The sequence below is a fragment of the Schistocerca cancellata genome, chromosome 3, assembly GCF_023864275.1.
Source record: "Schistocerca cancellata isolate TAMUIC-IGC-003103 chromosome 3, iqSchCanc2.1, whole genome shotgun sequence".
Taxonomy (NCBI): domain Eukaryota; kingdom Metazoa; phylum Arthropoda; class Insecta; order Orthoptera; family Acrididae; genus Schistocerca; species Schistocerca cancellata.
Window position 1 is genome coordinate 1,341,442 of NC_064628.1, and position 27,509 is coordinate 1,368,950.

The 27,509-nt window shown below is 43.0% G+C and overlaps 1 protein-coding gene and 1 pseudogene across 1 annotated transcript in view; one reads left to right on the forward strand and one right to left on the reverse strand.

The window, feature by feature from the left end:
- LOC126176754 (solute carrier family 22 member 7-like) overlaps positions 1-27,509 on the forward strand; it is a 557,899-nt gene that overhangs the window by 425,412 nt on the left and 104,978 nt on the right. The gene's annotated exons all lie outside the window — the stretch shown is intronic.
- On the reverse strand, positions 23,091-23,208 carry LOC126177492 (5S ribosomal RNA; annotated as a pseudogene).

Genomic DNA, 27,509 nt, shown 5'->3' on the forward strand with positions numbered 1-27,509 from the left:
CCCTTAATCGGGCAGGTAGGTTAGAAAATTTAAAAAGGGAAAAGAATAGGTTAAAGTTAGATATAGTGGGAATTAGTGAAGTTCGGTGGCAGGAGGAACAAGACTTTTGGTCAGGTGATTACAGGGTTATAAATACAAAATCAAATAGGGGTAATGCAGGAGTAGGTTTAATAATGAATAAAAAAATAGGAGTGCGGGTTAGCTACTACAAACAGCATAGTGAACGCATTATTGTGGCCAAGATAGACACAAAGCCCATGCCTACTACAGTAGTACAAGTTTATATGCCAACTAGCTCTGCAGATGATGAAGAAATAGATGAAATGTATGACGAGATAAAAGAAATTATTCAGCTAGTGAAGGGAGACGAAAATTTAATAGTCATGGGTGACTGGAATTCGTCAGTAGGAAAAGGGAGAGAAGGAAACATAGTAGGTGAATATGGATTGGGGGGAAGGAATGAAAGAGGAAGCCGCCTTGTAGAATTTTGCACAGAGCATAACTTAATCATAGCCAACACTTGGTTCAAGAATCATAGAAGAAGGTTGTATACCTGGAAGAATCCTGGAGATACTAAAAGGTATCAGATAGATTATATAATGGTAAGACAGAGATTTAGGAACCAGGTTTTAAATTGTAAGACATGTCCTGGGGCAGATGTGGATTCTGACCACAATCTATTGGTTATGAACTGCAGATTGAAACTGAAGAAACTGCAAAAAGGTGGGAATTTAAGGAGATGGGATCTGGATAAACTGAAAGAACCAGAGGTTGTAGAGAGTTTCAGGGAGAGCATAAGGGAACAATTGAATGGGGGAAAGAAATACAGTAGAAGAAGAATGGGTAGCTCTGAGGGATGAAGTAGTGAAGGCAGCAGAGGATCAAGTAGGTAAAAAGACGAGGTCTAATAGAAATCCTTGGGTAACAGAAGATATATTGAATTTAATTGATGAAAGGAGAAAATATAAAAATGCAGTAAATGAAGCAGGCAAAAAGGAATACAAACATCTCAAAAATGAGATCGACAGGAAGTGCAAAATGGCTAAGCAGGGATGGCTAGAGGACAAATGTAAGGATGTAGAGGCTTATCTCACTAGGGGTAAGATAGATACTGCCTACAGGAAATTAAAGAGACCTTTGGAGATAAGAGAACCACTTGTATGAACATCAAGAGCTCTGGTGGAAACCCAGTTCTAAGCAAAGAAGGGAAAGCAGAAAGATGGAAGGAGTATATAGAGGGTCTATACAAGGGCGATGTACTTGAGGACAATATTATGGAAATGGAAGAGGATGTAGATGAAGACGCAATGGGAGATAAGATACTGCGTGAAGAGTTTGACAGAGCACTGAAAGACCTGAGTCGAAACAAGGCCCCGGGAGTAACAACATTCCATTTGAACTACTGATGGCCTCCGGAGAGCCAGTCATGACAAAGCTCTACCATCTGGTGAGCACGATGTATGAGACAGGCGAAATACCCTCAGACTTCAAGAAGAATATAATAATTCCAATCCCAAAGAAAGCAGGTGTTGACAGATGTGAAAATTACCGAACTATCAGTTTAATAAGTCACAGCTGCAAAATACTAACGCGAATTCTTTACAGACGAATGGAAAAACTGGTAGAAGCCGACCTCGGGGAAGATCAGTTTGGATTCCGTAGAAATGTTGGAACACGTGAGGCAATACTGACCTTACGACTTATCTTGGAAGAAAGATTAAGAAAAGGCAAACCTACGTTTCTAGCATTTGTAGACTTAGAGAAAGCTTTTGACAATGTTAACTGGAATACTCTCTTTCAAATTCTGAAGGTAGCAGGGGTAAAATACAGGGAGCGAAAGGCTATTTACAGTTTGTACAGAAACCAGATGGCAGTTATAAGAGTCGAGGGGCATGAAAGGGAAGCAGTGGTTGGGAAAGGAGTAAGACAGGGTTGTAGCCTCTCCCCGATGTTATTCAATCTGTAAAGGAAACAAAAGAAAAATTCGGAGTAGGTATTAAAATTCATGGAGAAGAAGTAAAAACTTTGAGGTTCGCCGATGACATTGTAATTCTGTCAGAGACAGCAAAGGACTTGGAAGAGCAGTTGAACGGAATGGACAGTGTCTTGAAAGGAGGATATAAGATGAACATCAACAAAAGTAAAACGAGGATAATGGAATGTAGTCAAATTAAGTCGGGTGATGCTGAGGGAATTAGATTAGGAAATGAGACACTTAAAGTAGTAAAGGAGTTTTGCTATTTAGGGAGTAAAATAACCGATGATGGTCGAAGTAGAGAGGATATAAAATGTAGACTGGCAATGGCAAGGAAAGCGTTTCTCAAGAACAGGAATTCGTTAACATCGAGTATAGATTTAAGTGTCAGGAAGTCGTTTCTGAAAGTATTTGTATGGAGTGTAGCCATGTATGGAAGTGAAACATGGACGATAACTAGTTTGGACAAGAAGAGAATAGAAGCTTTCGAAATGTGGTGCTACAGAAGAATGCTGAAGATAAGGTGAGTAGATTACGTAACTAATGAGGAGGTATTGAATAGGATTGGGGAGAAGAGAAGTTTGTGGCACAACTTGACTAGAAGAAGGGATCGGTTGGTAGGACATGTTTTGAGGCATCAAGGGATCACAAATTTAGCATTGGAGGGCAGTGTGGAGGGTAAAAATCGTAGAGGGAGACCAAGAGATGAATACACTAAGCAGATTCAGAAGGATGTAGGTTACAGTAGATACTGGGAGATGAAGAAGCTTGCACAGGATAGAGTAGCATGGAGAGCTGCATCAAACCAGTCTCAGGACTGAAGACCACAACAACATTAAAATTTAATTACCACAATGTGAAAACAGTAAAGCTATGAGCTGATAATAGTGACACAGACATATACTTCAGAAGCGAAGCAAACTCTTCCGACAACAGTAGTGATCCCGAGATACACACAAACCGATTGTTGTAGCAGTTTTCATACACCTGGTACAGTGTACTACCACAAGATGTCAGGCAAATACAGCGGTGGTAATATTCCCAGAAGCATTGTGGTATCTCGACGATTGTGGTAAGTATGCTTCCCAAGGACCACAAAAGACATTGTGGTATATATACTTCCCGAGCCCCTTTCAGAAACGACTTTTGGTGGTATGCATACTTCCCAAGAACCCTGGGAACATCATTATTTGGTGGGATATATACTTCCCACAGCCCTAAAAGCTATGTTTGGCAACAAACAGAAACCAGGGCTAGTGCAGCGGACTACCACTAGGGACCAGGAGCGTACGGAAGTGGGGAAACGAATTTCCATGAATGCAGTAAAGGAATACCATTAGTGGGAAATATATCTCTCACAGTTGCGAAAGGGTTAACACGTCAACAAGTCTCGACTTGTCTGAGGCCTTGCTGACGAAACAGATTTACGGCCCCAATACATAATCATGATGTCACTTCCAATTATGCCATGTAAATTTAGAACAAGTCTTGACTCGTCTCAGAGCCTGGTAAGAATACATACACGTCTCAGCGCAGTTCCCTGTGACACGAGTGCGTGGAGAGGGATGGGGAAGAGATGGGGGAGAGGGGCAGCGAGTCTCAAGACCCACTCCTCTCCAGTTTCTGGAATCACAGTATGAAGACGTGTTAGAGGTGAACAGCAGCACTTATTGTTGAAGCGGGCCTGAATGCCCGACAGCTTGTACCACAGACAGTAAATCATGTTGTCATAACTTTCATGATCAGGGTTCCAATCCTTCAGGAGAATGGGAGACCCCACACTGCAGTTCACACCATAAACACTTTGAGAAATATACTAATCCCATAACGGCTTGCTGGTCCCCTGATTTGTCAGTTACAGGGCACGCCTCGAACGTCATGGAAAGACATATACTTTATACCAAACTCTAGCCACCAAATTATCATTTCTCATACTGATGTTGATGATTTACATCAATTCCGAATGGAATAAAAGATCAATCATTTAATTTTGTTGCTTGATGAACACCTCCACCGTCTGATATGGGAATGGTGCTTCATGATGTAACATTTCCCTTCTAGGTCAGTACATAAAATACTTTTGTTGCTCCAGTAATGTCTACTGTAACTTTTATCAGACATCTATCTGCATACTGGGTCAGACATTTTATGACGTCCACCAGATACCTAAATTTGCGAACAAGAAACGATGCTGCTCCCACTGCTAAGAAACTATTTCTGTTGGCGCGTTAGTCTACGATTATCTTTCCATTCCCGGTTGGTTGGTTGCGCTGCGACTAATCTGAACTTTCTCCGTCAACTCAGTCGCAATGGAAGCGCCTTTTACTATTAGCGTGTCTTAAGCTCATCTGAAAAAGAGCGTGTACGTGGGCTGAAAAAAAAAATGTTCAAGCCTAATATTGAGACTTTGTGTACTTAGAAAATACGTTTAGTTTCTTGTGGATGTACCCAAGCTATTGCCCATCTCCCTCCACAGACATTTACATTTTTGCATGTACCATTGTTCACAACATTTGTGCATTTCACAGCGTGAAGAGGCAATTCAAGGTCACAAAATAGTCGCGTGTTAATATGACACGACAAAAAGTTCTTCAGTAATATCAAGAATCTCTCTACTTGTCTGGATGTAATTATTTCGGATATTTAGTTTTCCACTGTTTTGGCGTCACATGAGTACGCAGTGAGCTCCTCTCTTATGCCCTACCGCTATTTCCTGCTTGTTACAGGGAAGGAGCCTCGTTCAGCAAGTGCCTGATGTACAACCAGAGCGATGTGACGGACTTGGGCGGCAGCAGGGAACCTGTGAAGTGCCAGCACGGCTGGGAGTACGACGATACGTGGTTCTCCCTGACGGTGACGTCACAGATGAACTGGGTCTGCGACAACCAGCAGGCCGTCAATGACGTCTTGTTCTACTCACAGATTACTGGAGTGGCCCTGGGGTTACTGTTTGGCTACATAGGCGACATGTGCGTAGCCATTTTTTTAAGGCTGGTTTAATCCATCATGAATCACTTAATAATTTTGATTAATTCACGAAAAGACACACTGATTATTTTCAGTATATAAGAAGTTAAATTATTTTTAGCATTTATGACTGGTTTTTCAATAGCGACAAATACGTAGTACATTCTTCACATGTCGCTACCGTTTGAGTCACTATTATAAGAGTACATTATTATTATCATATTAAAATGTAGACTTTCACGGCAGGAAATATTATGTCCATTATAATCATCCGAGCTGTTATGCCGTGGTCAGTTGATGAATTCTGTGTCAATTCCCAACTTTTCGTCTCCGACTGCGGAAGACATCTTCAAGGGGGTCCGTAGCTCGATGGAAGGTCCGACACACCCACTGGTTCGCTACTGACTGCCGCTAAATTCCGTGTCCGCGCGCCCCCGCGCCGCGGCGTGACGTCACGTGTTTTGAAAACGTCAGTGCAATTGGCCGCTGTCCGTCGCCGTCGATCGCCGTTGCCATCACCCAGTAGTGGGCGGGTGGTACACATCTTCTTTAACACCGGCATCCATATGCCGTTTAATTTCACGCCCTCCTCATTTCGATTGAAATGATTACGGTGTTTAGCGATTTCGATTGCCTCCCTGTAGAGCCTTTCGTAATATCCGCTTGTGGCCGCTAGTACTTGCGTCTCCTCGAAACGAATATTGTGGTTCCCTGGCTGGAAAGCATACTCCGCAACAGCTGATCGTTCCGTTTCTCCTCTTCTACAATTGCCTTTGTGCTCTTCCAAACGTTTAGAAACAGTTCTTTTAGTGGTACCCACATAAACATCTCCACAGCTGCATGGGTTCCTATACACTCCAGCTTTTCCAATGGTTTCAAATGGTTCAAATGGCTCTGAGCACTATGGGACTCAACTGCTGAGGTCATTAGTCCCCTAGAACTTTAGAACTAGTTAAACCTAACTAACCTAAGGACATCACAAACATCCATGCCCGAGGCAGGATTCGAACCTGCGACCGTAGCGGTCTTGCGGTTCCAGACTGCAGCGCCTTTAACCGCACGGCCACTTCGGCCGGCTTTCCAATGGTTTGGGAGCGTCATTGGTAGGCTTAAGGTATTCCTCTATCTTCCTGGTGGACTTGTAAATTACGGTAATATTCCGCATCGTCAAGATCCTCCCTATTCTTTCCGTAACATTTGTAACAAACGGCAGGAAAACCTTAGATTTTGCAGTAGCCTGTACGTCACTATGATTTCTGAGTGGCTGCTTCAACGCACGTTTTATTTCGGTGGACGAATATCCGTTCTTCATTAGTGCATTGTGGAGATGTTCCATCTCAGCGTCGAGCAATTCAGGTTCACAAATATTTCTAGCTCTATTTGCTAACGTCTTGATAACACCCCGCTTCTGTTGTGGGTGGTGGTTCGACTCCCGGTGCAAATAACAGTCCGTGTGCGTGGGTTTGCGGTATACTGAGTGGCCAAACTACTATTTTCGTTTCTAAAAACAAGCACATCGAGGAAATGTAGTTTGCCGTCTACCTCCTCCTCCATTGTAAACTGAATTCTCGAGTTTATACTATTCAGATGTTCGTGGAACCGGCTTAGTTCCTCCCTGCCATGTCTCCAGAGCACAAACGTGTCATCCACGTATCGGAACCATACATTTGGTTTTTTGCTGGCAGTACCTAAGGCCTGTTCTTCGAATTTCTCTATAAAGAAGTTTGCAATTACGGGACTTACGGGGCTTCCCATAGCCACGCCATCCGTTTGCTCATAAAACTGTTTATTCCACTTAAAGTGGATCCCAACATGACCTGGGATCCAGAGAAAGACGACCGACCATCCATCTTGATGGAGGTCAGAAAGGAGATCTGGATAGTCACGACCAGTGTGTGTCGTGCATAGCACTGGTCGATAGCCTGATTACAAGGTTCCAGAGGCTTAAAACATTGCAGTTACTAGCATATTTGTTGTTCACTTCACTTGAGGTGACAATTTTAAACCTTGAAATTTATACTGTTGTTACGCAGTCCGTGATATTGTCACCTAATGTTAATTTAACAGTATTAATACGCTATTAATCCACTTGTGTGGTTCAGTGGCTCAGTGGTTGAGAGCTATACTACTGATCCAAAGGTCATGGGTTTGGCACCTGGTCAATCCTACAATATTTATCTGATACTTTTCACATCTGGAAGTGATTTTCGTATACGAAGCATGCGTAGTTACACCGAGGTTCGAGGGTTCACGTTGAACTGTATGTCCCACTATAGCTCAGTGGGTGTGACGCATATATCTGTCTATGATATGCTCGCTCCCATTGGGGTCGATATATATAATCTACTGAAGTTTATCTACACTCATGCTCATAAATTACGGATAATTGCAGAATGTGGTGCCACACAACGTGGCACTACATAAAACTGGCACTAATAGCATAGGCACGTAGGGAACACACACGACACAGATCTGTAAGTCCACAGTATTGGAGATGCATTGAGAAAATCGTCCCGAAACACATGTGCTACAAAACGCCACTGTTTCCTGCGCATGTACCCCGTCATCAATATGGGATATGATCACCATACGCACGTACACACGCCGCACAACGGGTTGGCATACTCTGGATCAGGTGGTCGAGCAGCTGCTGGGGTATAGCCTCCCATTCTTGCACCAGTACCTATCGGAGCTCCTGAAGTGTCCTAGGGGTTGAAGACGTGCAGAGATACGTCGACCGAGAGCATCCCAGACGTGCTCGATGGGGTTTAGGTCTGGAGAACAGGCAGGCCACTCCATTCGTCTGATATCTTCTGTTTTAAGATACTCCTCCGAGATGGCAGCTCGGTGGGGCAGTGCGTTATCATCCATCAGGAGGAAGGTGGGACCCACTGCACCCCTGAAAAGGTGGACTTACTGGTGCAAAATAATGTCCTGATACACCTGACGTGTTACATTTCCTTTGTCAAAGACATGCAGGGGTGTGCGTGCACCAATCATAATCCCATCCTACACCATCAAACCATGACCTCCATACAGGACCCTTTCACGGACATTAAAAGGTTTGTATCTGGCTCTTGGTTCAAGCCAGATGGAAACACGGCGAGAATCACTGTTCAGACTATACCTGCACTCGTCCGTGAACATAACCTGGGACCACTGTTCCAATGACCATGTACTATGTATGTTCTTGACACCGGGCTTTACGGGATCTCATGTGACCAGGGGTCAGTGGAACGCACCTTGCAGGTCTTCAGGCGAATAAACCATGTCTGTTCAGTCGTCTGTAGACTGTGTGTCTGGAGACAACTGTTCCAGTGGCTGCGGTAGGGTCCCGAGCAAGGCTACCTGCAGTTCTCCGTGGCCGTCTGCGGGCACTGATGGTGAGATATCGGTCTTCTTGTGGTGTTTTACACTGTGGACTCCCCGTACTGTAGCGTTTGGACACGTTGCCTGTCTGCTGGAATCGTTGCCATAATCTCGAGATCACACTTTGTGGCACACGGAGGGCCCATGCTACGACCTGCTTTGTTTGACCAGCCTTCAGTCGCCCTAATATTCTACCCCTCATAACGTCATCAATACGTGTTCTTAAAGCCATTTTCAACACACAGCCACCATTAGCACACTTACTCGCTGTACTGTACTCTGACATGCACCAACACGCCTATGCTAGTGTGGACTGCTCCCAACACCACCGTGCGACGACCATAGGTCAAATGCACTGCATGGTCATAGCCTGAGGTGATTTAAACCCACAAACCGCCCACCAGAGCGCTGTTTCACCATGTATCAGCATTATCCTTAATTTATGAGCATGAGTGTACATAGGTGCAGCTGAGAGCAAGTGGCGATCAAGATCTGTACGCCCTGGCAATGCCGGAGTGGCAGTACATTACCCTATGTCCTTCACGTGGGAACATGACTAGCGATCAGGCAGACAGATCGCAATTTACTCTCTACCAGAGCCCTGAAATGGTAGATTTCAGTGTGTGACACACACATTCGCTGGTCGCACCAAGGACCAATTTGGCTCACTTATACGACAGAGCCCACAAGGATATCAAACGTCAAGGCTGGTAAACAAAAAACGAATAAGTGTGCCCTAAGCAAACGAGTAGTCCGAGACATGTTAGGTCACACTGTCGGCGCAGTAAGAACTTCACCACAGGCTCCCCAGGCTAAGCTACTCACAAGTGAAGTCAGTCTCAGGACAGGTCCCAAGCACCAACCAGACATGCCAGAGCTTTGACCAGAAGTGCTCACCAGACTTAAGTCCCGCACCTGAGTGCTTTGCACCTCTCCAGAAAAAAATACCGTTTTCCCGCAAAGTACATGAAGACACACCGCCTTCACCCCATCTTGAGCCAATCACAGGGCTTTATAGGCGCTAAATATCCCCTCCCACGTGGCAGCACAAACTCATGTCAAACCAGGGGAAGAGTTAAGAAACCTGTGTCTCTAAAAAAAAGAAACCCCAAATTACTGGCTTTTTTAAGTTTTCGCAGAGGGGGGAGAGCTGATTTTTTCTGAAGTCGTGTCTCTTGCCATGGCAACAAGTGAACAGATACAATTCAAAGTTCTTTATCTAAATCGCCTGAGCCTTGGAGCTTGTTAGTCCTAGCTGTGAGGTTTAATAAGGATTCTATCTCTAAATGTTTTTCAGACACTGGAGGTTTCTTATACAACCGAGGCAGCCGAAGGAAGGGGTTATCTGGCCTATTTTGCACTATCGGCAAACACGAAAACGTGAATTTTTACTACGTGTGGCTCTGCACACAGTGCCCGGTTTATGACTCCACTGTGTAGACACGTTCCTTTAGACAGTAGCCCCACCCCAGGCCTTCTGCTGGCGCCACGGCAGGTATCACGTCATTGTTCTGCTGGAGACCTTTCTCGATGAGGGGCTGCTCTGTCTGCCCTGTGCGGCTGTGGGCCTGTCTGGCAAGATTTACCAAGGGATGGGCTCGCCGCCAATTGCTTTCAACTCCCAACAAGCTGTTTGTACGAGCTACGAATCATAAAAATACCTCACGTGTTTAGCGCCCTACCAGGCTCCATCAACATCTGCTCAGGCCATTAGTTTTCTGGAGTCACACTCGAGGTCCATCAAGTTGTAACAAAATCTTTAATAATTTTCCGTATGCGAAACTGTAACTTGTCCTCTCTCAAGTTCTTTCAAGTCAGCGTGTATACGGGGGGACTTCAAAACATAAGTTACACATTATTATCGCAGACCAAGTAGCTTTTATTGAATGGTGTAATATTGTTACTCTTAATTTGCTATGCTGAATTCGTAATGTTGTTACTTTTAATTTGGTATGCTGAAATCGGTGCTGATTGACAATGAAAGTGGGTTAAAAGCCGTGATCTGTCTGGGGACGTTAACTGTGGATTACTGGGCAACTGTTTCATCAGATATTTAGTCTTGGTTTACCAACCAGACTAACATTAATGGTAATCTTTTAATAGTCATATAAAACCGGTAAAATATATATATAAAAAGGAGAATTTAAATAAAAAGAAAGAAATCAGTTTATATTTGGAAATTTATTTTAAGATTGTTCATTGAAATTTCAGCATATTATACGTGAGTTATAACTGAGCTGGTGCCTTATTTACAATTGAAAAGAATGTGAGATTGTAATCTTACGGAACACATAAAATATGGAGCCAAGATTTGGAAAACTGCATACAACACTCCATTCATAAAATAACACACGAAGAACATTGAAACATAAGCAAGAAGAAATTAACCACAACCAACAGATTCAGTTTTTACCCAAAGAAATTACGTTCATACCACAATCCTGTCCGTCATGTAATTACCACACACTGGTATACTAAATTCATATTAACTCTTTGTGAAGTCTTCGCAAAAAGAATAGCTGAGGGCTACTTTGATGATTACACCACATGCTCCACGTGGTCAACTTGGTTTACACAAAGCGTACAACTCCACAATAATTTTGATAATTAAAATACATTAGATCGAAAAGCAATTGACAAAAGAAAATCCTTGAACTGGTTACTAACGTCTTACTATTAACCTGATGGGTCAAACAGTTATATAAGCACGTGGTACTGGTCTCGCAAGGTACACCCCACGTGGGTTGAACATAAAGAAAAGCATAAAGAAAAGTTGCTATATAAAAAAAATATTCTCAAGACGAGACGTTATAATCTCACGCACATTCGGATTTAAGATTGATGAACTTAGTTAGAGTTACTGATCAACACGTGGTTCCACTTTACTCACAAAGTAGTAACAAAGCAACTACCGCAAAATAATCTGAATTTAACACGAGAATTACACTCCGCTGCACTTTAAGATAGCATTAGATATTTTAGAGCTAAACCTGAAATCAAGGTGATTAAATTTTCAGTTAGGCTGAACTTAAGAAATCCATTGTCCTACGGACTTAACAGACACACGCTTAGCCGGAGATCTTACCACTTCAGACGCTCGCCACGGCCACACAGCAACTGACTACCCTAGAGTGTGCTTCCTGAGGGAGGCTCACAAAGACCAACGGAAGTGGCCAGAGGGGCAGCTTCCTATACCAACATGACAATGGACGGACAGGACCATACTAAGGATAGAAACCTCTTTGCTTTTAGGAAGCGTAGCTACCTGTTCCGACGTTGGTCCTACTGTTCTCTAGCAGACAGCCTTGTCTGCTACCCTCAAGCATGCAACTAGAAACACATATGCTCATTCATCCTCTCACACAACAGGGAAGGGGGATGACAGTATCTTATCATATACAGTATATAAAAGAAAGCGGATGTATGTTCCGTATGAGACTGTGTGACATGAATTACATATAAGAATTACATATAAACTGTGCTTTAAAGTGTAGTAGTGTGACAGATCGTTCTTGTTTATGTGTAAAAGTAACACGTTCCACTGCTCAGTCTCCTCCCAGATAGTCGGAAACGCCACAGTACATTTAGAAGAGGAATTTATTCCATAAATGGCAACAGATTTAAGAAATTAAACATGAAAGGAATCCGACAGAGACCTTTCATAACCCCAACGCTCCGGGAAAAGACTGTGCAGGGAATTTTCTGGCCATGCTAGGACATTCCCAAGCAGGCTTCTCACACCCTACTTAAACCAAAAGTGTAAAAGAAAAGGCAAAAGGACACCAGCTACTTGCTAAAACACAATAATTTCAACACATCTTTAGAATCTACCAATTTCAAACAGAAAAAAAGAACACAATCTGTGACACCTATTTAAAAGGTAGTGTAGACCGAATTCGGTCAGCAAGCAAAAACAATGGTTCCTGTGTCATTAATATGGAAACAATTTCTGGTTGTTACCCTTATGGAGTTCACCAGTATTTGCTCATTGCAAGAGCCAACTGATCACAGGAAAATTTATGACTGTTTATTAACAAGCAAAATTTATGAAAATAGCAAAGGTGCCACAGCAATTAAAAAAAGAACATCAAATAACATCGGTATTAAAAAGCAGAACATAACAATGCACAATCTGCAAAAGCAACAAAATGATAAGAGAAAAAACATGCTTTACAAAGTGGTTATCGCAAAAAAATTCTATATCGTATAAAACTAATAATTTGTAGAATTAAAATAACTATGTGGCACTCATTTAATCACTCTACTATATTTCAATTAGCTAGCAAACAATGAGCACTGTGTCATTATTCTGAAACTACAATAATTATGTGATTGTTACCCTTAAGGGGTTCCTCACAGTAAATATGCCCCATGCAAAGGCTAATCGATCACAGTTCAATGAGAATAAAAAGCTATCTGACTGATAAACGAAGCAATGCCACAGCAATGAATTTACGAAACAAAATATCACAAATCTAATACATCACACAAAAACAAACATTGATAAATAAAACAGTACAATAGTCAACATCTAAAACAAAAAAAACCTATAAATAAAACACCTGCAAAATACAAGAGTCAGTCTAATAAACACCAATAAATCGAACTCCTGCAAAACACACGAGTCAGAGTTTTTCTGACAGAAACACACGTATATGCACTGGACTAAGAACCGTATAATCACTGTTCACTGACACACTCAGTACTTCCACTGTTCCGAGGCACAATATAAGGGAAAGGGGGGGGTTCGTCGCCGCAGCTGTCAGTAGGGATTATTGTCCATCTGTTGCGTGCGATCCCGCCGTCTCTGCCCTCTCATGAAGTTTCTCTCGTGTCACGTACATCTCGATTTGGTTCCATGTTTGTATTGTCAAATTCGTGCGGTATCCTCGTTTGATACGCCAGGTTGATATTCTCGGGCAAGGATGACACTTAATGGCTCTTCTTTTGTGCCACCCTTAGCGACCAGAGAACATCGAACCAAGATTTACTGTCGCTTGACAGTAGGCATACATCAGGAAATGTCGATAGGCGTCGTTGACGTCTGCAAGTTTCTCTGGGCAGTACCTGTCAAAAGGCTCCACGCCCCTTGTGTTGTTTCACCGCGGCCGTCTCGTCACGGTCGCGTGCGTGTGGTGCGTTGCCAGCAGATGGATTTCCGCGCGGTGGACCGCTCGCCCATCTCAGGTCATCGCCTCGAGGAAGGGTCGCCCGGGGCGGCCGCCCATTAGCTCCAGGTACAAGGGAAAGTGTTTGCCGCTTACTCTCCTTTTGTTGTCGGCCGCGCTCCCAAAGTGGCCTGGCTGACAGCGTGTCCTGCTGGGAAACCCGCCAGTTTACAACTAGTCCGGCTGCTCCCGCTGTCTCTTAAGAGTTTTGCCGGTTCGCTTTCAGGTTCTCAACTGCATTCACAGAAATTTTTCATCATCCTTATGTGATTACACAATGTCATACATAATACCACTTAGTATTGTCTTTCACAATTTTTAAGAACAAAGTGAGACTTAATATTTTTTTTTAAATAAAAAAATTAGATGAATCGACAATATAAAATAAAATTTAAATGACTTGACAATGTAAAAAAAATAAAAGTGAAATGACTTGACAGTATAAAAATAAAAATTTAAATAAACTGACAATATAATATTTAAATCCACATCACTAATGTGGTTCACTTACGTTTTAATAAATCAAATGCTATTTATTAATTCACTAAAATGAATAGGATTATGCCTTGTGCAACTATAGGTCAGGACAGCATAGGGTTCACATGTTATTTACACACACATACATGCACACCTGTTGTCTATTCTACAAACTAACTACCCATAAACATGCATTACTCAATATTCTACTTCTATCCACTACTAGTTAAGCCAATAAGCTACTTCAATGCTATTTCAACACCGTGTATATACCACTACAACAATGTTCTAATTCGTCCTCTTCTTGACGCTCGCGGCATACGTCTTGTCACATGATAAATATGGAGAACTTTTCTTAAACATACACATTAAAAAGAACAATGGTTATTTACACGCCAAAACATTTATACCAGTTCGCACACCTGAAAAGAGACTCGCAATTATACATTTATCATACTCATATATTCACACATAAAACAGTAAGAAAATTTCACCTAAAATTACGTTATCACAACAATTAATCACGCAGATGACTCTGAGAAGGTTAAAAATGTTTGCATTATACAGGTTATATTACATTTTCTTACCCATTTTGCTGCGATTTCGTTCCTTCTTTACGTTACCTTTCGCTTCCAAATCAGTTATTTCGCCTGTGGTGGTTATTCTGGATTCATTTCTCATGAATGGCAAAATTGTGGTCACCTCTATTCTGTAAAACAGTATCATCTTAACATATTGAACTTACAACAGACACAAAAGATCCGAATCCTCCTGTAGTTTAAATGACAAATGTTTTGCTTTATCCTTATTACCTTAAACCAAGCTTTCCTTCGTTCCCATAATCAAAATTATTTAATCATCCTCTACCTTCAAGAGGGAAATTTCCTCAGTACAAATCATATAGGCTGCAGTGCATCCCGCACCAGCGAAAACAGTAAGCTGTAATGCTCACAGCATCACCAAAACACATAAACGTCGCTTTTCTAGGACAAGTATTAACGCAGAATAATTTTTTTAGGCTTTGGCTCAACATCAATCAAGACTACAAAAAGGATCCATATTTCCGTTCCATTCTCCATTTGCTGAAAAGCTGCTCGTATTTGACTACCACAATAATATTTCAGAGCCACGTAAATTACACAAACCACAATTCTTCTTTCACCTTGAAGGGAATCAATATACTTACGAAATCCACAGACAGCACTTTACGTACTCAGCTATAAAGAACAAAAAAGACATATATCATCAATATTAACATATCATCGCATATTGGAAGCCAATGGTTCAACAATCGTATTATCGCATCCTGTTTTCAAGATTCCAAACTTACTCATTCCTTTCTCAGAGTTCTCCTATCTTAAAATATTCATACAGCACGCATACTATAGTAAGAGATCCTCATTTATACTGACAGATATAGAATAGTAATAGATAGATAGTAGCACTGAAAGCAGAAAATCGGAAACAAGGCTACTAACAGCTGGGGACCTGGGTTTGCCAGACCCATAATACCCACAGATCGGATATTCCCCTGAGTTTTTGCATTAATTCAACGCAGATATTGCTTCTCTCAGGAGCGGCTCTTTTCAATTTACACACAAAAAAAACATAAACTGCATTTTACTCGTTCACAAAGAAACCTTTTATCTTCACGTTTGAATCAAACTAAATCCTAATTGCACAAGGAAAGAAAAAAATTAAAACATCACTTCAATCCATCACATAGCAACATCTTTATCATTAATTTTTATCAACATATTATTCAAAATGCATTTATCACAAATGTAAACTAATCAATTGTTTCTCTTCACCGTCCTCTCTAGTCCTCACTGCCCTTTCTACTCATTTGCCATGTCGCTCATTTGTTCCGATTGGGCGCCTTCTGCGCTGATCGTTTGTCATTGCCGGTTTCGTTCATTTCCATTTGCTGGATTATGTCTAGGGTTAGCCGGCCGAATTTCAACATCATGAGGTGCTCCGCCTACAGTCCTATTCCCACTGTATTCATCATAATGTCGATTCTGGTTGCCGTACCTGTAGCGTTCACGATCTTGTCTACGTCCTCGATCATTTCTGTTGTTCCACCTGTGTTCGCGACTGTCACCCCAGTTTCTATACGGCCTGTCCCGATTATTGTTCCGTTCGCGTCGCGACGACCAGTCACGCCGTTGATTAGTACTACGGCCACGACTGCGATCGCACTGCTGTGCCCCGTAATAACTTTGTGCCTGATTAGGCGGGCATTCTGCTGTATTATATTCCAAATCTTGGAGAAGTGTTTTAAACGTTTCCACGTCCTCTTTGCATCGTCCCGCAAGAATGACGTGCCGCAAGTGCATCGGCAATTTGGTGATGCATATCCTAATTAGTTCCGCAGGCCCGTATGGGTCGTATAAAAATTGATTTGCCTGCAGCATGTGGTTGAATAGCCGTGCAGGGCTGCCGAAACCAGACTGGTTCAAATTTGGCAGCATAATTATGCCATGTTTGACCCTATCTTGTGCCGCTTCCGACCAATAGGCGGACAGAAAGGCTTGTCGAAACTCCCGAGTGGAGTTGCAGTGACGCGCTGCCGACCTCATGCGAATCGCCGGTTCGCCTTCCAAATAGCCACACATATATTCTATCTTATGTGAACTTGCCCAGTCGGGAGGAAGGCAGAACTCAAATTGCTCGAGCCATGCTCGTGGATGTATTCCTTTTTGCGAATTTCGGAATATCTCAAACTTTCTCACCGTAAGGAAATGTTTGAAATCAAATCCCCGCATTTCCTCCTGGCGAGGCCCTTGAATGTTTCTATTATTCTCATGTCTGCCCCTCAAATTACATTCTTCCCTGTCGTCAAAATCTCCCTCGTGGCCGGAGTCCCTCTCTGCACTGTTCGTACGGCTATTTTTAATGCTATTGACGAGTTCGGAATCACACGCCATGCGGTTTTCCAGATGCGCCACGCGTTCTTGTAATTCGCCTGTTACAGCTCTGTTTTGCCTGTTCACTTCGAACTGTCCCTTCTGAAATTTCAGAAGCGAACGCACTTCTTCGGTCTCTGCGGCCGCTACCGGTGTAGTATTGTTCTCGCTTTCCGTCAGCTTCATCGTGCCTACAATGTCCGCTAATGCCGCAATCTTATCATCAATTTGTCTCTTGTCCTCCGCCCCAGTCTGCTTCAATTGTTCTACTTGCTGTTCCAACGCGTGGATCGCTAAACTGTTGTCCGCTATTGTGTTGCTAACGGACGTGGGACAACGCGTTTCCGCCTCTTGACCCCTCGAGATTACCTGCTGGTGTTCCCTTTGGCATTCTTCCCTCAGCTCTTGGAAATTCCTAAGTAGCCGTTCTTCGCTTTCTTTAGATTCGGTATCGCCCTTCCGCTTGCTCTGTTCTAAAGCTTGCAGACGATCATCGATTTGTTCAAATGTACGGCCTAATTCTTTCATAATATCACTTTTTATCTCACTTGCCAGATTGTTTATTCTTTGTGAGATATCATCGGACACTCTCTGCATCGACTTGTCGACTTTATTTGTCTGCTGGATTAGTTTTTCGTCTATTTGTTCGCCTAGCTCGCGGATCGATTTTTCGGATGTTTCTTTTTGTTCTCGGAACGATTTTTCTGATCTCTCTGCGTTTTCTTTATTTTGTTGCAATAAGGCTTTCATGAGTTCTGCCAAATCAATTTGGTTAGTAGGAGGCAAATTAATTTCTGGCTCTGCTGTGAGCCCGTTCATGCTGTTTTGCATTTCGTCTGAAGTATTCCCCATTGCATTTTCGGAACCGCCCGACGCGTTAACATTCGAAATTAAATTATCCCCTTCGTCCATGTTGCTTAGGTTGTCGGACCGTTTACTTTTAGTTTGGTTACGTGTCTGCATTAGTGCAATTTATAACCGGTATGCGACACACTAATCAAAATAAATGTGTCCCACAAAAATTACGAGTCACACGAAAGATACCCAACCTAGTACACACTTTTTCACACGCAAAACAAATTTTTATCTTTGATCGAAACAGTGGAATTTACAAGCGAGAAAAAAAAGCACACAGACATATAAAACACACAAATATAAAAAACAAAACAAGACAAACAACGCAACGCCGATCAACAACGCCGTGAATCTTTTGAAAGTCTGCTCGGAAACAACACAGAAGTTGTTTGAGCGCTGTAGGAAAAAAATTAAGATTATAACACGCTCGCAATCTAACGTTTCAGAGATTCCAGAGTCTAGCGGAATCACAGAACAGGGTCGCCATGTGTAATATTGTTACTCTTAATTTGCTATGCTGAATTCGTAATGTTGTTACTTTTAATTTGGTATGCTGAAATCGGTGCTGATTGACAATGAAAGTGGGTTAAAAGCCGTGATCTGTCTGGGGACGTTAACTGTGGATTACTGGGCAACTGTTTCATCAGATATTTAGTCTTGGTTTACCAACCAGACTAACATTAATGGTAATCTTTTAATAGTCATATAAAACCGGTAAAATATATATATAAAAAGGAGAATTTAAATAAAAAGAAAGAAATCAGTTTATATTTGGAAATTTATTTTAAGATTGTTCATTGAAATTTCAGCATATTATACGTGAGTTATAACTGAGCTGGTGCCTTATTTACAATTGAAAAGAATGTGAGATTGTAATCTTACGGAACACATAAAATATGGAGCCAAGATTTGGAAAACTGCATACAACACTCCATTCATAAAATAACACACGAAGAACATTGAAACATAAGCAAGAAGAAATTAACCACAACCAACAGATTCAGTTTTTACCCAAAGAAATTACGTTCATACCACAATCCTGTCCGTCATGTAATTACCACACACTGGTATACTAAATTCATATTAACTCTTTGTGAAGTCTTCGCAAAAAGAATAGCTGAGGGCTACTTTGATGATTACACCACATGCTCCACGTGGTCAACTTGGTTTACACAAAGCGTACAACTCCACAATAATTTTGATAATTAAAATACATTAGATCGAAAAGCAATTGACAAAAGAAAATCCTTGAACTGGTTACTAACGTCTTACTATTAACCTGATGGGTCAAACAGTTATATAAGCACGTGGTACTGGTCTCGCAAGGTACACCCCACGTGGGTTGAACATAAAGAAAAGCATAAAGAAAAGTTGCTATATAAAAAAAATATTCTCAAGACGAGACGTTATAATCTCACGCACATTCGGATTTAAGATTGATGAACTTAGTTAGAGTTACTGATCAACACGTGGTTCCACTTTACTCACAAAGTAGTAACAAAGCAACTACCGCAAAATAATCTGAATTTAACACGAGAATTACACTCCGCTGCACTTTAAGATAGCATTAGATATTTTAGAGCTAAACCTGAAATCAAGGTGATTAAATTTTCAGTTAGGCTGAACTTAAGAAATCCATTGTCCTACGGACTTAACAGACACACGCTTAGCCGGAGATCTTACCACTTCAGACGCTCGCCACGGCCACACAGCAACTGACTACCCTAGAGTGTGCTTCCTGAGGGAGGCTCACAAAGACCAACGGAAGTGGCCAGAGGGGCAGCTTCCTATACCAACATGACAATGGACGGACAGGACCATACTAAGGATAGAAACCTCTTTGCTTTTAGGAAGCGTAGCTACCTGTTCCGACGTTGGTCCTACTGTTCTCTAGCAGACAGCCTTGTCTGCTACCCTCAAGCATGCAACTAGAAATACATATGCTCATTCATCCTCTCACACAACAGGGAAGGGGGATGACAGTATCTTATCATATACAGTATATAAAAGAAAGCGGATGTATGTTCCGTATGAGACTGTGTGACATGAATTACATATAAGAATTACATATAAACTGTGCTTTAAAGTGTAGTAGTGTGACAGATCGTTCTTGTTTATGTGTAAAAGTAACACGTTCCACTGCTCAGTCTCCTCCCAGATAGTCGGAAACGCCACAGTACATTTAGAAGAGGAATTTATTCCATAAATGGCAACAGATTTAAGAAATTAAACATGAAAGGAATCCGACAGAGACCTTTCAATGGTGCACTACACTTCGAAGTGATTCACGTAAATAACAGTATTCTTCAACATAGTCACCAAATCTCAGCAAACAACAGTGGAAACTTTTTGCCAGTCGTTCAGTTCCTCTGCGATAGAGATCTGCTCCTTGGTCAGGTAGTCATTCAGGATGCACTGTACGAACGTTCTCAGAGTTTAAAAATCTGTCCCCCACCTCCGCTCCCCCATGGAAGTCCTTTCAGCTTGCTGAAGAAATGGAAATTGTATGGTGCCGCTGAAAATTTGACCAATGCCGGACAGACATGGCTGATGCTGACTAGGATGTCTGAACTTGCCAGTCAGCGGCACCGATGTATGTGCGGCCTTGGTCAAATTTTTAGCGACATTTCTCTGCGCGCGGACGCGACATTGCTTGTGGCCCATATACTCCAGAATATTGTGATGAATCTTGTGACGGTACAAACCCCCGTTTCTAGATGAATATTTCTAGTGTGCAAGGATTGCTTTGTGGAGAGCGAGCGCGCGACACGGTCGGTGGGGTGGCCTCCGCCTCCGGCCGGCCACGTGGCCCGCAGCTTGGGGCATTGTTTGGTTTTTCACGCATAACGCGAACGCTATGTAACTTACGGCGAAGAGCGATGCGGCAGTGGATTGCGGTCAGCAACATGCACCTCCTGAAAGATCGATCTTCATTTGAAGTCACGTGACGCAAAAGTTATAGTAAATTGAAAATTGTTTAATATCACGAATACTGAAAAAATTAATAAAAGTAGTAAATAACAACTTACAGAGATGAGCGAGCGCTCAGTAAAACATCTCGTCATAGCGGATCGAGTGCCGTAGGCACATGTTAAGATTCATAAATAATTAGGCCCGTAAAGAGCAATAAACAAAGTTTGAGGCGAAATTGTTTATAAAATTCAATAGAAAATTCATAACGTAAAGAACGCCACTATATAATATTTTGGGTGGCATCACACATATTTTAAACTAGTTAAGTTATACACTTAACTTGCAATAGTTTTCATTGTTTGCAACTTATTCATTTATAGCAGCCTACATTATTACTACTGGGGGCTCGGAGTCAAATTATTATTAAAGTGAAACTGTAAACCGTATCACCAGTGCTAATTTCATTGTGTGAAAGAAAAGGACAATGCCAATAAATAGTAACTGAACTGTGTCTTGAAAAACTGATTTTGCTATAATAATCGCCTAATTTTTGTTCCCTAGCATAAACTGTACTCAAGTCTGAGTGAATAATTAATTCATAAACTATAACAGTGTACCAATGCACCAAGTATGGAAAGCATTCCCTGAGACTTACCTGAGAGCCACAATTTGCAATAACGTTTTCAACCAATATTTGTATGTGCACACTCGTGAGAACTCTGCAACCGCCCTTTCTCATTTACCGCCCTGTCGCAATCTGTATGCAGTTTAGGCGTTTTGCGCATGAGATTCGTGCTGCTCCAAGTAGTTGGAACTTTGGAGTCACTTCACTTCAGTCGCACGCAGCACAACTGTGTCTGCAGGAAACACGGAACTTAACACTCTCTTCTGACTGTGTGCCAGTCTTGTTTTCTGAAGTCCCTATGTGCTGTCCTTATAGCTTCAAGCGCCGGAACTGCCACAATCTCGTGGTGGGTGGTGGCAGTAATGTTCTGGCTCGTCACTGCAGATTCAACTCGTGATGGGATGTTTCTCTGCTTCTTGTTCTTCTTCGTCTTTTGTCAATAAGTAATAGCATTACGCTGAGGTGACAAAAGTCACGATATAGCAATATGCACGTATAGAGATGGGAGTAGTATCGCTTACACAAGGTATAAAAAGTCAGTACATTGGAGGAGCTATCATTTGTACTCTGGTGATTCATGTAAAGGTTTCCAAAGTGATTAAGGCAATGGGAATTAACAGACTTTGAACGCGGAATAGTGGTTGAGAATTGAATATACAGAGAACCACAGCGCCAAAAGTATTCCGAGAACACCAAATTTCAGGCACTACCTCTCACCAAGGACAACGCAGCGGCCGACGGCCTTCATTTAACGACCGAGAGCAGTGGTGTTTCCGTAGAGTTGTCAGTGCTAACAGACATGCACCACTGTGTGAAATAATCGCAGAAATCAATGTGGGACGTACGACGAGCGCAACCGTCGAGACAGTGCGGCGAAATTTGGCGTTAATGGATCAAGACAGCAGACGACTGACGCGAGTGCCTTTGTTAGCATCACGACATCGCCTTCAGCGTCTCTCATGGGGTGGTCACATTATCGGTTGGACCGTAGGCGACTGGGAAACCTTGGCCTGGTGAGATGAGTGCTGTTTTCAGGTGGTAAATGGTGATGTTAGGGTCGAGTGTGAGCAGACCCAACGAAGCCACGCACCCAATTTGTAAACAGTGCACTTTCCAAGATGGTGGTGGCTTCATATTTTTATGAGTTGTGTTTACATGGAATGGACTGTGTCCTCTGATCCAACTGAACCGGTCATTGACTGGAAACGGTTTTGTTCGGCTTCTTGGAGACTATTTGCAGCCTTTCACGTATTTCACGTTCCGGAACAACGATGGAATTCTTATGGATGACAATACGCCATGTTACTGGGCTACAGTTGTTCTCGATTGGTTTGAAGAACATTCCAGACAATTCGGACGAGTTCTCCACCCAGATCGCCGGACATGAACCCCGTGGAACCTTTATGGGACATAATCGTGAGGTCAGTTTGTGCACAAAATGCTGCACCGGCAACACTTTCGCAGTTATGGATATATATATATAGTGCCAGCATAGTTCAGTATTTCTACAGTTGATTTCCAACGACTTTTTGAGTCAATACCACGCCGAGTTGCTGCGCTCCACTGGGGAAAAGCATGCCTGACATGATATTAGGAGGTATCCCACGACACTTGTCACCTCAGTGTAAAAGCACTCCGTCTTCAGGCCACAAGTGGCCCATCGGGACCATCCGACCGCCGTATCATCCTCAGATGAGGATGCGGAGAGGAGGGGCGTGTGGTCAGCACACCGCTCTCCCGGTCGTTATGATGGTTTTCTTTGACCGGAGCCGCTACTATTCGGTCGAGTAGCTCCTCAATTGGCATCACGAGGCTGAGTGCACCCCGAAAAATGGCAACAGCGAATGGCGGCGCGGACGGTCACCCATCCAAGTGCCGGCCACGTCCGACAGCGCTTAACTTCGGTGATCTGACGGGAACCGGTGTTTCCACTGCGGCAAGGCCGTTGCCCACCTCAGTGTAAGTGGGGCGCAATTAGGGAAAGCCACTGATATACCTGACTCAACAAAGTGCATTCTGTTATGACTCTACACCTGGGAACGAGCATCTTGGAAACAGTGTAGCAGGTCAGCTGTTCACATGCTGCTGTTCTATCTACGGAAAATGGATGAATGACTGTAGAACCAGGAGTAGGTGACAAGGTTTCGAATTTCCATATCTTGTCACAGAACACGGATGTTGCAATCTTGCCCATAAAGCAGAATAGAATGTGGGAGATTTGTCCATAAAGCAGAATGGGCAGCGATCTGTGGCAGATCTGAAGACAGAGCGTAATGGTGGTGCAGGCACGAGGTTTTGGAGGATACCATGTAGCGTACATTGCTGAACATGGATTCTCTGTAGCAGGTGACCTCTATGTGTTCCCAAGTTACTCCACCAACATCCTCAACATACCGTTCCATGTATGCAGGCTGGTGGAGGTAGTACTATGCTACAGTGGACACTGATATGGGTTTTCGTGGGACCTGTGGCACTGTCGAAGGTATCGTGACAGATGTGGATTGCATGTTTAGTGCTGTGGACCACCTATATCCCTTCACGCTTATTGTGTTCCCGGACGGCAATGACATCTTCCACCAGGATAACTGTCCATGTTACAAGGCCAATATCATACTGCAGTGGTTTCACGAGCATGATTGTGAATTCATTTTGATATCTTCGCCACGAAATTAACATCAGTTCAGTGGAAAATTTTTAGTATACAATTGGGCAAATTCATGCCATGCAGAATTGCTTATGTATGCGTTCGAAAGGGTGATCATGATAATATTCAACAGCTGGTCTTAACGCTTTGGCCCACCAGTCCAACTACAACTGTAAGCTTCATTCTGTGTTCTGCATATTTTCTTTGAAATGAAATGAAATGTGCGTGTAACACTGTTGGCCGGAAATCCCATCCTGAGAAGTTCGGCCGCCAGAGTTCATGTACTTTTTTGTGTTTGACGCAACTTCCGCGACTTGTGCATCACTGATGATGAAATAATTATGAGGACAATCCACGCGCACCCAGTCCCTAGTGGAGAAAATCCCCGACCCGGCCAGGAATCGTCCCAGGGCCCCATGGTCGAGAGTCAGCATCGCGAAGCAGAAGACCGTGAGCTGCTGACCGTAATTGTCGAGGAGGGGTAGGGAGTAAATGGAACAGACTAACAAAGATAAAGTTTTATATTATCTCATAAATAAAAACAAAAAAATTAACTTCACAAGTGCAAATTCATTTCATATTCAATGACAAAAAATGATGACTTGTAATTCATATATACTTATAATTTACACACGTTGTTGTACTCGAAGTCCGACACTGCAGTCTTTGTACAATTATCCGGTTTCTTTCCTTATCCGCTTCCCAGTCTCTTTCTTTCTTTTGCCAAAGCGACCATCACAGTAGCACGTGGTGTTTCCTTTGTTGTTCTGGAAGACGACCAAAATTTCTATCCAGGCTAGAGGGTGCTGTTGGTTCCAATGATCGAATGTCTGCTCCCACAACTAACAACTCCATACTAACTTCCTTTTACAAATTACACTAGAGGTGTCTTCTGGTTGGCGACATCCGCGTACAAAATAAAAGCATTCACAGTAGACGTTAGGCAAACGGGAAAGAAAAGTTTTTTCGCCACTTCATTGTGTTTCTCGCGACTGGGTAGTAGCTGTGAAGCTGGTTGACACACGCTACACCGGCCTTGTCCATGATGTTTGCCTCCAGTGTTTTTGTACTTTTCCAAAAATAAAAAGAAGGGAAAAGACAGAACCTTTAGCTTCATTGCTCTGAAGCTCGTTGGAAGACCTTCCTGTTTTTCATTTCTTCATGAGAGTTTACATGCACACTTATAACTCTGCTGCATCTAGAAGGCAAGATATGAACAGCTACAGCCATCATACAGTCGAAAGTCGTGGAGCACATGGGAAAGCACATTCCAGCAAATGGAAAAGCTGCGCGCCGGCCGCTGTGGCCGAGCGGTTCTAGGCGCTACAGTCCGGAACCGCGCGACTGCTACGGTCGCAGGTTCGAATCCTGCCTCGGGCATGGATGTGTGTGATGTCCTTCAGTTAGTTAGGTTTAATTAGTTCTAAGTTCTAGGCGACTGATGACCTCGGACGTTAAGTCACATAGTGCTCAGAGCCATTTTGAACCTGCACATGATCATGGGACTTTATCAGCTAGCTGGACTGCCCAGCACCTCGACACGCAGGCTGAGCTGACTCTTGCTGACGACAGGTACGGCCGCCGCCCCCAGCAGCTGCTGTGCCTGTCAGCACACGTGGTCAGCAGGCTGCTGGTGGTCCTCTCTCCACACGTGCTGCCCCTCTTCATCCTGGCAGCATCCCTCGTGTCAGCTGCGGCTGGGCCCATGGTAGAATCGGTCTTGTCTGTCGGTGAGTGTTAAAAAAACTGACGTAGCTGTTACAGTAATCTCGGCAGTATCAGAAAATCTTTAGAAACGTTACGGCAGTTTGCTCATTCCAGAACCTGGGAAAAGCATTTCAAATGCCTGAGAAGAAATGTAACACTCTCAAGGACTATGTTTAGCGGCACCGTGGTATAATATGTGCGTACTAACGGCTTGTAGTATTAATGAGTCATTTGCCACGGTCTTCGTCGATAAGATAGGGCTCAAGAGGCCTATATGTGCGTCCGCAGCCTTGGCTCTGTAGGCAGTAACTGTGCTGAGTTTCGAGGTGAGTACTGTTTGCAACATTCTTCATATGGCACAACCACGCCCCACTCACGAGAACGTACTCCACTTGAACGGCTTCAGCCTATTGAATGGGGTGCCATTGTGGGGATGTGGGGAGCTGGATGCATGTCTTGGCGGACTGCTGCACATGTTAGGCACAATATACCGATGGGCTGTCGCTGCTTTCAACAGTGGTCTCTGCAACATTCCCACACCTGTATACCGGGTTTTGTACATTTGTACAGAGCAGACACGCGTCAAGATCGACGCATTTTGCGAGCAGCGGCGGACCCCGGAACATCATGCAGGGCCGAAATTGTGGCACACGTTGCACCTGCTGTATCATGAGGCCTCATTAGCAGCCGTCTGCTTGCAGCAGGATTAAGTTCACACGTGTCTCTGGCCACTCTTGTGTCCTGGAAGAGTTGACTGCCGAAATGATTGGCACTCTGTTGTCTTCAGTGATGAGAATGGGTTCTGTCTGCGTGTGAGTGATGAAGTGTGCCGTAGACCCAGTGAGCTGCCTACTCCAGAGTGCATTCTCCCACATCACACAGGTCCCATCCCAGGCTTCATGGTGTGGGGGACGTGAGTTACAACTCGCCATCACACTTGGTGTTTCTGAAGGGTGAAGTAACCAGCGCCCGCTACATCGGGCAGGCTATTATCCTTGGGCTACTGCCATTTCTACGACAGAAAGCTGATGTCCCCTTCCAACAGGACAATGCACGGTCAGATGCGGTGGCTGTGGCGCAACACACTTCTAGTGGTGTAAAACAACTTCTCTGGCTAGCAAAATCACCAGATGTATCGCCAGTTGATCTTGTAAGGAACGTGTTGTAACTTAATCATTCTCCAGGATCTACAAGAACTATTGCCGAACTACAACAGAAGGCGCAAAATGCCTGCAGCAATCTATCGCTGGATGCTATTCGGCACCCTTATGATCGTTTGCGTGCGAGAACACACGCTTGCATTGCCGCCAGAGGGGATACACTATGTATCGATGGAAATGTATATGCACCGTTTACTGTGTTATGTGTGTTTCATTTGGTCTGAATTTGTTATCATATCATATTGTCATACACTCCTACAATGGTCAACTACCCGTCACTTCACTTGTCAATTAAATGATGTTGATAGTGATGCATTTCTTCTGGCAGCATATATTGGAAAATACTATATGAAAGAGCCTTCTACAAAGTTGTCGAGCCAGAAACTCATAAAAAATTTTAAAATATATTTGAAATTTTTCTACACACTTTTATACTTAGCAGATAATGTACTGTAACATCTATTCAAACAGCAACAAATGGCGTTGAATTGCTTTAGAGATTTCCATAACAGGTTTAAGAAGCATTTCTATCTTAGGTATAACTGCTTCAAAAAGCAGCTGTTTCTGGGGCCTCACGCCTATAAAATACCCAAAAATAGTTTTTCATCACCTAAATCCGTGTTAACATGCATGGATTTAGTTTCTACAAAATCAATGAATAAAAGAATAAAAACCTAAGAAGGAAACATAAAATACTTATTTCATTCCTGTCACGCATAAATTATTAACAAGTGAGAAAA